The sequence below is a fragment of the Cynocephalus volans genome, chromosome 2 (assembly GCF_027409185.1).
Source record: "Cynocephalus volans isolate mCynVol1 chromosome 2, mCynVol1.pri, whole genome shotgun sequence".
Lineage (NCBI taxonomy): Eukaryota > Metazoa > Chordata > Mammalia > Dermoptera > Cynocephalidae > Cynocephalus > Cynocephalus volans.
The window spans coordinates 178,521,284-178,532,962 of record NC_084461.1 but is presented as its reverse complement, the minus strand read 5'-3'; positions in this window follow the sequence as shown (position 1 = coordinate 178,532,962).

The following is an 11,679-nucleotide window of genomic DNA, read 5'->3' as shown; positions in this document are numbered from 1 at the left end:
AGGCTGGGGCAGTGTCATTACAGAGCTGATGCTGAGAGCAGGGACTGGTAACATCAGTACAGACCCTGAAATTTCTTAGCAAAAAGACCTTGGGAAGTTCCTTAAAATCCCTGTGTCTTAGTCCATTTTCTGTTGCTTATAAAAGAATACCTGAAACTGGGTAATTCATAAAGAAACAAAATTGATTTCCTATAATTCTGGAGGCTTGGAAGTCTAAGCTCTAGGGGCCGCATCTGTAGAGTTCTGAGGCAGTGCAGGGCAGAGCCTGCATGACCCAATCACCTCTTAAAGACTCCACCTCTCAATATTTCCTCATTGGGGATTAAGTTTCAACATGAGATTTGGAAGGGGAAACATTCAAACCATAACAGGGAGGTCCCTGAGCTGGAACATGGGATGCTGCTGTCCTTACCCCAAGGGTCTGGTCTGGACAGTGGTGAGGGAGTGGATTCTGCAGCTTTTATACCTGACTGAGTGACCTTCAGGGACACTGCACAGTGGAGACCTGGCTGTCCTTGCAGAGCCCTGATGTCCTCTGAGCAGGGCAGGGGAAGCTGTGCCAATGCTGGGCGGGAGCACCAAAGTACAGAACCTGGGAGACCAGCTGACCCAGGAGAGCAGCACCTCACGTGGCCCATCAGCTGGGCTCTGAACACTCCTGAATGTGCTTCTGTGGTCACCTGCATTCCCTTCCTAAGGTCAGGATCTGTGGGCATGACCTCAGGAAAAAATTACTGCAACCTCCAGCATCCTTGTGGAGAGACAAAGGATTCATTTGATTTCACCATTCCTGTCAAAAAACAAAAACCAAAACAAAACCAAAACCTTCAGGTTGAAGGAGAGTGATGGGAAAGCACAGGCTGTGTTAGGAAGCTTAGGAGCAAATGGCTTCCATAACAACTCTGTGCTATAACACCTGACCACAGGGGAACTTACGTCTGCCCAGTAAGACACTCTGTGCCTTGTGATGAAGAAAATAACCAAAATGAAGCAGGTTTTCCAAAACTCACTGCCTTGGAATAAGTCTCATGAACTCGGTGTCGATGACCTTAAGATAAACAATGTATGTGGTTAAAACTGCTGGTTTATTGATTAATGTATGACCTTCTGGTTCTGAATAAGTCACTTAGATGTTGTTAAGAATGGCTGACACATGATGTTTCTGCTTCAAGTTGCACATAGACACTTCTTGGCTCCCATGTTGTAATCAGTAACCAGTGATTGATTCCTGTGTTCCATGAGAAAGAAAAGGATAAGTGTACTTGGAGCTATCCCCCTCCCTTTTGAAACTTCCCTAGAAAACGTTTTGCTTGTAGCAGACTTTAGAGCACTTTCCAACTGTGTTAGTTAGCGTTTCCTGGGTTAATCCTCATATTTGGCTCCCAATAACCTTCTCTAAAAGTCTTTTACCTCAACAGCCTTAATTTTGGCTGACAAGATTGATGACCATGAAGGCGCCCGAGAGAAGCCCCCTTGAATACCTAGTAGTATCTCCAACCCTCAGTGTGTTACCACCAAAGCACCCATTGAGAACACCCATTGAAACTCAGGGACTCTGCTGGATGTTGCAGGTTGGGCTCTCCCTCAGATGCATGAACCTCCACCTTCAGGTTGAGGTTCTAGTGTTTTGGAGCTGGCAATGTCCTTTAAGGAAAGTCTTCTACTGCTCTCTCACAATGAGAGTTCCTGCCTTGAACGACAGGTAAGCCCTTATTTGTATTCTTGGGCAAGGTTGAATTTGGTAACTCTTAACCTAGTTCTTCAGCATTTTCAAGTAGGATAACCTTTCCTTAGTCAATCTCTCTAACTGCTTGAAGGCACCCTTGCTCCAAAAATGAGAGACACTTGCTCCCTCCAGCCACACGGCTTTTTGGGGAAACTGAAACTTGGGAGGTGCTGGGGTGTTTTTCCCACAGCATGCAGTGGTCTCATAGTGTAGTGTATTGAATTATGTCCCCCCCCAAAAACTCCCTGAAGCTTGAATTGTGTCTCCACAAGTTCTGTATATTAGAAACTTAGCCCCCAATGTGACTGTTAGGAGGGTGGGAAATCCTATTATGGTAATTGAAAGTGGAGCCTTGAAGAGGTGATTGGACTGTAGGACCATGCTGTAGTAAATAGATTAAAAATTGTGGTCAGGGGCGTGGTTCTGAGGGCTTTAAGAGAAGAGGAGAATCTGTCTTTCCCTCTCTCTGCTCTCTCTGCTTCCACCATCTTGCAATGTGAGACCCCTGAGTCACTGTCACCACCAACAGATGGACTTTGGACTTCCCAGCCTCAGAAACTGTAAGCAATAAATGTTGTTTTTCTTTATAAATCACCTAGTCCCATGTATTTTGTCATAAGCGACCTAAATGGACTAATACACATAGGGAACCCCTACACTGTTAAAATTATTGCTTGGCTAGGAGGTGTGGTACAGGGCTGATCACCTGGCACCTACGAGCACCCTATTCCTTCAGCAGTGTGGGAGACTGAGACACCTAAGAGGGCTGACCAGCTCCAGGGTGAAATCTGGAGAAGCAATGCCCATAAGAAACATAAAGATCCACTACATTAGCTTGCCTCACTTGAAAGCGCCATAATGAGAAATTAAGCTTCCAGATTTGAAAGTACATCACCATTGTCTACGCCACTGGTTTTGTGTACAATACTTATAGGTCCTCTACTTGCAAATAGCTTGAAAAATGAAATCATCTTACTTGGTTTAAAACTTAAATGGCCTAAATGGGGATCTTTTGATTTGTCCAAATTGACTCATTTGCATGCTCAATTAGAAAATGCAGGTTTCCAGCTCTGATAATAAGAATGGGAGATCTACTTCCAACGTTATCTCAAGGGAACTCAATGAAATAATGATTAAACCTCTTCACAAGTGGAAAATATAAAATTAAATGAAAACATTAAACAGGCTGAGGCTTCTTCAGCCTTGTCTCCTTCCTCTTCTTGCCCCCCTCACCTTCAACTTCTTTATATCCTCTGTTTTCTGAACTTCCTCCACTTAATCCCTCTGTGTTACCTCTATCCCTTTCTGACTTATTAGCAGACCCACATGAGAAGTCAGCTGCACCAGCAGCAAAAAGACTATTGTTGCCACTTCATTTCAAATGAAGACAACCAACAACCAAAGTGAGCCAGCCATTGCATAATCCCCCTGGACCAGGACCAAACTTAAAAATTTAATCAAAGAATTTCCAGATCCCATGGATAATCCTATTGGATTTGCTAAAGAACTCGAGCTTACTGTTCAAACTTATGAGCCTGGCTTTTCTGACTTACATCAGTTGGTCCATATGCTAGTTTCAGAAGGGAAAGCTACTCAATGGATTGCTAGAGCTAATTGCACTCATCTTTTTAGAGATTTTGGTAAACTAATGAGGTAGCATGAGAGGAAATTCAAACTGTTGCCAAACATCTTTTAGATGCTCTCCTTGCAACTTTCCTAAAGAATCTTGATTGGAGAAAAATTCAACAATGTCACCAGGGTCCAGATGAAACTGTCCTTACTTTGAGAGATTTGAAAAATCCTTTAAACAATTCTCAAGAATGACTTACAAAATATTGGTAATGGTCAAAATGTCTTTATGATCAATTTGGCTTTTCTCAATGGATTAAATGAAGAATTGATGATGCTTGTTAAACATCATTAATTAAATTGGGCTACCACTCAAATACGCGACTTAGTTAACATTGCCGATCAACTGTCTCCTATGGTTCAAATTTTTAAAAAGTCAAACTTATAAGTCTTCAGTTACAACAATTGACCCACAAAACTCAAGGCTTTTAAAAACAAAATCCTCAAAATTCTGATCAGAAAAATGTTCACTTTTTCTGTAAAAAGCCCACTCTTCTTAAAAAGGAATGCAGAAAACTTAAATGGCAATTAGGAAAGAAAGCCATTATGGCACACTCTAAATGAGATTGCTCTGAGGAACTACAAGGGTCCTTTTTCTCTTCTTCTTTTTTTTTTTTCTTTTTTCTCCTAACTAACTCCTTGGGAGAGATTGACTTCCTCGTTAACAGAGAACAAACTGAAGCTTTGATTGGTACTGGAGCTACTCTATCCATTTTAAATTCTACCACTTTGAAGGGACCCATTCCTAGGAATAAAGAATCTCTGAATATGGTGGAAATTTCAAATGAACGTATTAATGTATGCAATTCCTTACCTTTACATTTTCAACTGGAAACATTAACTGGGCAGCACTCTTTCCTACTTGTCCCACAAGCACCTATACATTTGCTTGACCAGGATTTTTTTTTAACTTATCATGCCCATATTTCTTTTTGCCCAAAGGGGGAAATGTATTTGAATTTAACAATATATCTTGCTAACCAAAATTTTATGATCCTTCTTGCAATGGCCTTGTTTGGTTCAAATACACCTTGCAACTGTAAGAACTGAAATCACAGATGGAAGTACATTACTTGCCTCCCTAACAGAATGCTAGCAGTCTTAATTATCCACCAATAACGGGAAAATCTTATTGACAACTCCAATTAAGGTGATGATAAACCCAACTAAGCCTCTGCCTAACATTAAACAATATCCTCCAAGATCAGGAGCACTCCAAGGAATTAAACCCATAATAGAGGACTACTTTAAAAAGTGGTTAATTATTTCTTGTACAAGCCCTTGAAATAATCCTATTTTACCTGTACAAAAGTCCAATGGTAAATGACGGCAGTTTGTACAAGAGCTATCAACAATATTGTAGTATCTCAACATCCTGTAGTATCAAATCCCTATATCTTTTATTATCTAATATTCCTGATGATAGCACTGTTCTCACAGTTATTGACCTATGCAGTGCCTTCTTTAGCATACCTGTAGACCCTGATAGTAAATATCTGTTTTCTATCACTTGGAATGATCAATAGTGTACTTGGACTGTAATGCCCCAGGGATACACTGACAGTCCCACATATTTTTCTCAGATTCTTTTTTTTTTTTTTTGTCTTTTTCATGACCGGTACTCAGCCAGTGAGTGCACCAGCCATTCCTATATAGGATCCGAACCCGCAGCAGGAGCGTCGCTGCATTCCCAGCGCCACACTCTCCCGAGTGCGCCACGGGCTCGGCCCAGATTCTTAAAGCAGACTTTGATGATATTTCATTTCCTAATGGCTCAACTTTAATCCAATATGTAGATGATCTTCTCCTCTGGTTTTGTGATTTGAAAGCCTCTCATAGTCTACATTTACTAAAACAATTAGCCATTAAAGGCCATAAGGTATCTAAGGAAAAACTCCAGTTTTGCCAAGAAAAAAAATAAATAATTAAATATGTAGGTCATCTAATCTCTAAGGAAGGTTTTCGGTTTTCTGGGTTTTGTTTTTTTATAAACCCTAATTGAGTTAAAGGAGGAATGGCTTTTCCTCAAGGAACAACTAAGAAACAGCTGGGGATTTTTCAGATTTGTAGGCTATTTTGCAATTGGATACCAAATTTCTCTTTAATTGCTCAGCACTTATAATCTTTATTAAAGATTGGAAAACATAAGCCATTAATTTGTGCTAACCAATGTCAAGAATCTGTAGATCAACTCAAAATGACTTCAAAACAAGATCCTGCTTTGGGGCATCCTGATTACAAACCTTTAATCTATTTGTCCATAAGCCTGGGGGTAATGCCTTGGGCATTCTCACCCAAAAACATGGGGGCCATAATAGACCTATAGGATATTATAATCAACAGCTCTATGCTGTTGCCAAAAGCCTGCCCCCATGTTACAAGCAACCTCTGCCTCAGCATTATTGCTGAAATCCATGGAAGAAATCATTATGGAATCGCCCCTGATGATATATGTTTCTCACTTGATTGAGATTCTTTTAAATTTGCATAACACCCAACACTACTCTGTAAATTGACTGGATTCTTATGAAATCCTCTCACTGTCCTCCCCTCATGCTGCTTTTGGTAAAGGTAATAATTTAAGCCCTGCTACTTTGCTTCCTTTACCAACAGATGTTTCTCATGATTATTTAACATTACTGACCAACTTCTTTTGCCCAGAAATGATTTACCAGAAAACCCTTTGGATAATGCTGACTTAGTTTGGTTCAGAGATGGTACCTACTTAAGAGACAAGGAAGAAAAATATACTGTGGGATATGCCATAGTCTCACTTACGGATTTCACTGAAGATAAATGGCTACCAAATGCTTCCTCAGCATAACAGGCAGAATTGCTTGCTTTAACCTGTGCTTGTATTTTAGCTGCAGATAAAATTACTAACATCTATACTGATGTTATACTGATATGCTTTTGGTGTTGACTATGATTTTGGTATGTTATGGAAATAAAGAGGATATCTTACCTCCACTGGACAGAACATTAAACATGAAAGATATAAGATGAGCTATAAGATGCTATTCAGAAACGCAAGGCCTTGGCCATAATAAAATTCGCAAGACATTCCAAAGGAAATGAACCAGACTGTAGAGGTAATCATTTTGCAGACCAGATAGGTAAACAGGAAGCCTTAAAAAAAAAAAAAAAAAAAAAAGGATCCTCCTGAAACTTGCTCTATACAGGTTTTCAAACTTACTACTTCCATATTAAAAGAAGCTCAACAATCATCCCTAGGTTCAAAGAAGGATATATGGGAATCAAAAGGGGGTTATTGTTCCAAAACGGCACCTGCTATAGTTCTAACGACAAACCCATAATTCCTATGGGTCTACAAACTTCCATTTCTAGAATATGTACATGAGTTAACTCATTGGGGATCTTAAAGGATGACTGAATGGGGTAAACAATATTATTAGAAACCTTCCTCTACAGTAGCCCAAAAAGTTGTTTCCAGATGCCCTATGTGCTCTAAACATAACCCAGAGAATCTTTCCATGGTTTCCCTGGTCATTTTCCACTATCTCTTGGACCCTTTGAAGTCTGGCAACTAGATTTTATCCAAATGACCCCTTTCCAAGTTTATAAATTTGTATGGGTCTTGATTTTCATGTTCTCCCACTGGGTAGAAGCATTTCCATACAGAAGAGCCACTGCCTTGTAGGTAGGAAATTATATTATTAGAACAAATCTATCCCTGTTGGGGAATTCCTTCAGAACTCCACAGAGATCATGGAACTCAGTTTACTTGACAAATTATGAAATCTATTTGTAATATTTGGCCTATCATACAACATTGCCATTGTGGCTACTATCCATAATCCTCTGGGTTAGTGGAATGCACCAATGGAATTATAAAAACTCAATTGACAAAAAAGACTGAGGCTTTTAATCTCCCGTGGCCTAAAGCTATTTCATTGATCTTGCTTAATTTAAGGTCCAACCTTTTGGAAAACATAAATTGTCTCCATTTGAAATTGTTACTGGCAGACCTATGTCCTTACAAGATCCCACACTCAATCCCACAGGTTTAAAGGGTGACATCTTACATTATTGTAAAAACGTTGTCAACTTTCTTGACAATAACACTAGGCTTGTAAAAGATTCTTTCTACCAGGCACTCTCAGAGAAGAAGATCAAAAAATGCATCATTTATACCCTGGTGACTTTGTTTACTGGAAAAGACACCTAATCAAATATTCCCTCCAAGCCCTTGGAGGGGACCTTACCAGATTTTACTGACTAATTCCTGTGCAGCATAATTAAAGAGTGTAGATTTATGGATCCATATTTCTCATTTATAAAAGGCTAAAATATCCAGTTGGACAGGAATTCCTGGAGAAGGACTTTGCTTCAAATTCTCTTAAAACAAGAATGAGAAGTAGACGACATCCGAGGTCAACTGCTGTCCCAAGATTTCTGGACCAGGCCTGATTAAGATTATCTTATCTGGACTCAATATAATGATCATACTTTTCTCTATTATGTGTTTCTTTTTAAATTAACAGAGGAAATTGAATGGCATGACAATACCCTTATAAAATTGTCCCAAAATGTGGCCACTGAAGGAAATTTGTCAGACTGTTGATTTTCCATGTGCTCCCAAATTCCATCCATGATCAACATATGCCTTTAGGAATTCTCATCACCAACTTCTCAGAAGTTTTCAGAAGTTCCAAAGGCCACTGCATATCTGACTCAACCCCCATCAGGGCTCACCTTTAAGGTTAAAATTGTTAATAAATCCAAACATATTTTTCCATGCTTTATCTAAAGTAATATATATTATCTCTATTGGACACTTACCTACCTGGGGAATATTCTTCCCGGGCAATGTCACCTTACAACTTACCCTCAGGCCCCTAGGTCCCTTAGATATTGGTTAAATAATTGTTTGACTGAAAATGACTCTGAATCTAAACTTTGTCAACAGGTAGAATCTGTATACTACTAGCATATGGAATCCAGTATACCCATGTCTCACTTGGGAGAGTGTGGTGCTGGAATCCAGTATAACTGGATTCTGGGAAGCCTGTACAAAATGAGACCCTTGGTTTAACTTGATATTATCTCAACTTCCCATGAATTATTCAGTCAATAAAAATATCCTGGGCAGAATTGTTTGTGCTCCCCCAGGATATGTGTGTGTTTGTGGCATTGGCACAGAGTCAGCATTTATAGGAAGACACGCCACTTCCTTAACAGTTGGCAAGTAGAAGGTTCATGTTTATTAAAGCACTTTGTAACTCCCTTATCATTACATAAGACTACTAATGGACCTTCTTTTTCTTTACATTCTCAATCTAAAAGAACTGTGCTAGCAGGTTATGATGATAATATAGGTCAAAATATCTTAGAACTGTTAATTCCTAGTGCTGGGGTCTATGTTAACAGGGACATGATTCTAAACCTATCAACTACAATTGTCCAAATAGCTGAGGACACTGCTAAGACTATTGAGGCGTAATAAAAATCTTTAAACTCTTTAGCCCAAGTAGTTTTCTTTTAATTTAATTTATCAATATACATTGTAGTTGATTTTTGTGTCCCTTTACCACTTCCTCTTTCTCCCCTCCCACTCCCCCTTCCCCCACCAACAACTATCTGTACACTTGTCTTAACAAGTTCAAGGAATTCTTGTTATTGTTGTGTCTTCTTCCCTGCCCCCTCCCCATTTGTTTGTTTGTTTATTTGTTTGTTTGTTTGTTTGTTTATAGCTCCCACAAATAAATGAGAACATTTGGTATTTCTCTTTCTGTGCCTGACTTATTTCACAGAATATAATTTTTTCTAAATCCATCCATGTTGCTGTAAATGGTAGAATTTCATTCTTTCTTATAGCAGAGTAGTATTCCATTGTGTAGATATACCACAGTTTCCTTATTCACTCATCCGATGATGGACGTTTGGGCTGGTTCCAACTCTTGACTATTGTAAATAGAGCTGCAATAATCATGGAAGTGCAGGTATCCCTTCAGCATGATGATTTCCACTCCTCTGGGTATATACCCAGCAGTGGAATAGCTGGGTCTTATGGTGATCTACTTGTAATTGTTTGAGGAACCTCCATACCATGTTCCATAAAGGCTGCACCATTTTGCAGTGCCACCAATGGTGTATGAGTGTTCTTTTTTCTCTACAACCTTGCCAGCATTTATAATTCTCAGTCTTTTGGATATTAGCCATCATAACCGGAGTGAGATGGTATCTCAAACTGGTTTTGATTTGCACCTCCCGAATGCCGAGTGATGTTGAGCATTTCTTCATGTGTCTGTTGGCCAATTCACATATCTTCCTTTGAAAAATGCCTATTCAGTTCCTTTGCCCATTTTTTAATTAGGTTACTTTTTTTTGCTGTTAAGTTGTTTGAGTCCCTTGTATATTTTGCATATTAATCCTTTGTCAGATGTACAGTTTGCAAATATTTTCTACCACTCGGTTTGTTGTCTTTTCACTCTGTTAATTGTTACTTTTGCTGTGCTGAAGCTATTTAGTTTGATATAATCCCATTTGTTTATTTTTCTTTTGGTTGCCTGTGCTTTGGGGGTCGTATTCATGAAGTCTGTATCCAATCCTAATTCCTGGAGTGTTTCCTCTAAGTTTTCTTTGATGAGTTTTATTGTTTCAGGATGTATATTTAATTCTTTAATCCATTTTGAGTTGATTTTGGGTCTAGTTTCATTCTCCTAGATAGGAATATCCAATTTTCCCAGCACCATTTACAGAAAAGGCAATCTCTTCCCCAATGTGTAGACTTGGTGCCTTTGTCAAAGATCAGATGGCTGTAGGTATATGGGCTGATTTCTGAATTCTCTATTCTGTTCCATTGATCTGTGTGTCTGTTTTTATGCCAGGACCGTGCTGTTTTGGTTATTACAGCTTTGTAGTATAGTTTAAAGTCAAGTAGTATTATGCCTCCAGCTTTTTTTTTTTTTTTTTTTTTTTTGCTCAATGTTGCTTTGGCTATTTGTGGTCTTTTGTTATTCCATGTGAATGTTAGGATTTTTTTCTCTGAGAAAAATGTTATTGGAATTTTGATGGGGATTGCATGAATCTACAGATCACTTTGGGTAGTATGGACATTTTCACAATGTTAATTCTTCCAATCCAAGCACATGGGATATCTTTTCATCTTCTCATGTCCTCTTTAATTTCTCTCAACATTGGTTTGTAGTTCTCATTGTAGAAATTTTTCACACCCTTGGTTAACTTTATTCCTAAGGTTTTGTTTGTTTGTTTGTTTGTTTGTTTATTTGTTTTGGTGACAGTTGTAAATGACCAAGCTTTCCTGATTTCTTTTTCTGCATGTTCACTGTTGGAGTATAGAAATGCTACTGATTTTTGTGTGTTGATTTTGTATCCAGCAACTTTGCTGAAATCATTTATCAACTCTTAGAGTTTTTTTTAAAGAGGATTTAGGCTGTTCAATATATAGAATCATATCATCTGCCAACAGGGACAGTTTGACTTCATCTTTTCCAATCTGGATGCCTTTGTTTCCTTCACTTCTCTGATTGCTCTGGCTAATACTTCCAACACTATGTTGAATAGAATGGCAAGAGTGGGCATCCTTGTCTAGTTCCTGTTCTTAAGGGAAAATCATTCAGCTTTTTCCCATTCGGGATGATATTGGCAGTGGGCTTATCATATATGGCTATAATTGTGTAGAGACCCTTTTCATCTATACCCAACTTATTGAGAGTCTTTATCAAGAACGAATGTCGAATTTTGTCAAATGCTTTTTTAGCATGTATACAGGTGATCATATGGGTTTTGTCTTTGCTTTTATTGATGTGGTGTATCACATTTATTGATTTGAGTATGTTGAACCAACCTTGCATCCATGGGATGAATCCCACTTGATCATGGTGGATAGTTTTGTGTATGTGTTCCTGTATTCTAGTATTTTATGAAGATTTTTGCATCTGTATTCATCAAGGATATTGGCCTGTAGATTTCATTTTTTGTTGTATCTTTGTCTGGTTTTGGTATCAGGGTGATGTTTGCCTCATAGAATGAGTTTGGGAGAATGGGCTCTGTTTCAGTCTTTTGGAATAGTTTGTAGAGAATAGGTATCAATTCCTCTTTGAAGGTTTGGTAGAATTCTGCAGTGAACTCATCTAGTCCTGGGCTTTTCTTTTTTGGGGAGCCTTCTGTTAACAGCTTCAATCTCTTTTATTGTTATTGGTCTGTTTAAATTTTCTATATCTTCTTAGCTCAGTTTTGGTTAAGTTGTGTGTGTCCTGAAATTTATCCATTTCCTCCAGATTTTCAAATTTGTTGGCAAATAGTTGTTTATAGTAGTCTCTAATGATTCCTTGTATTTC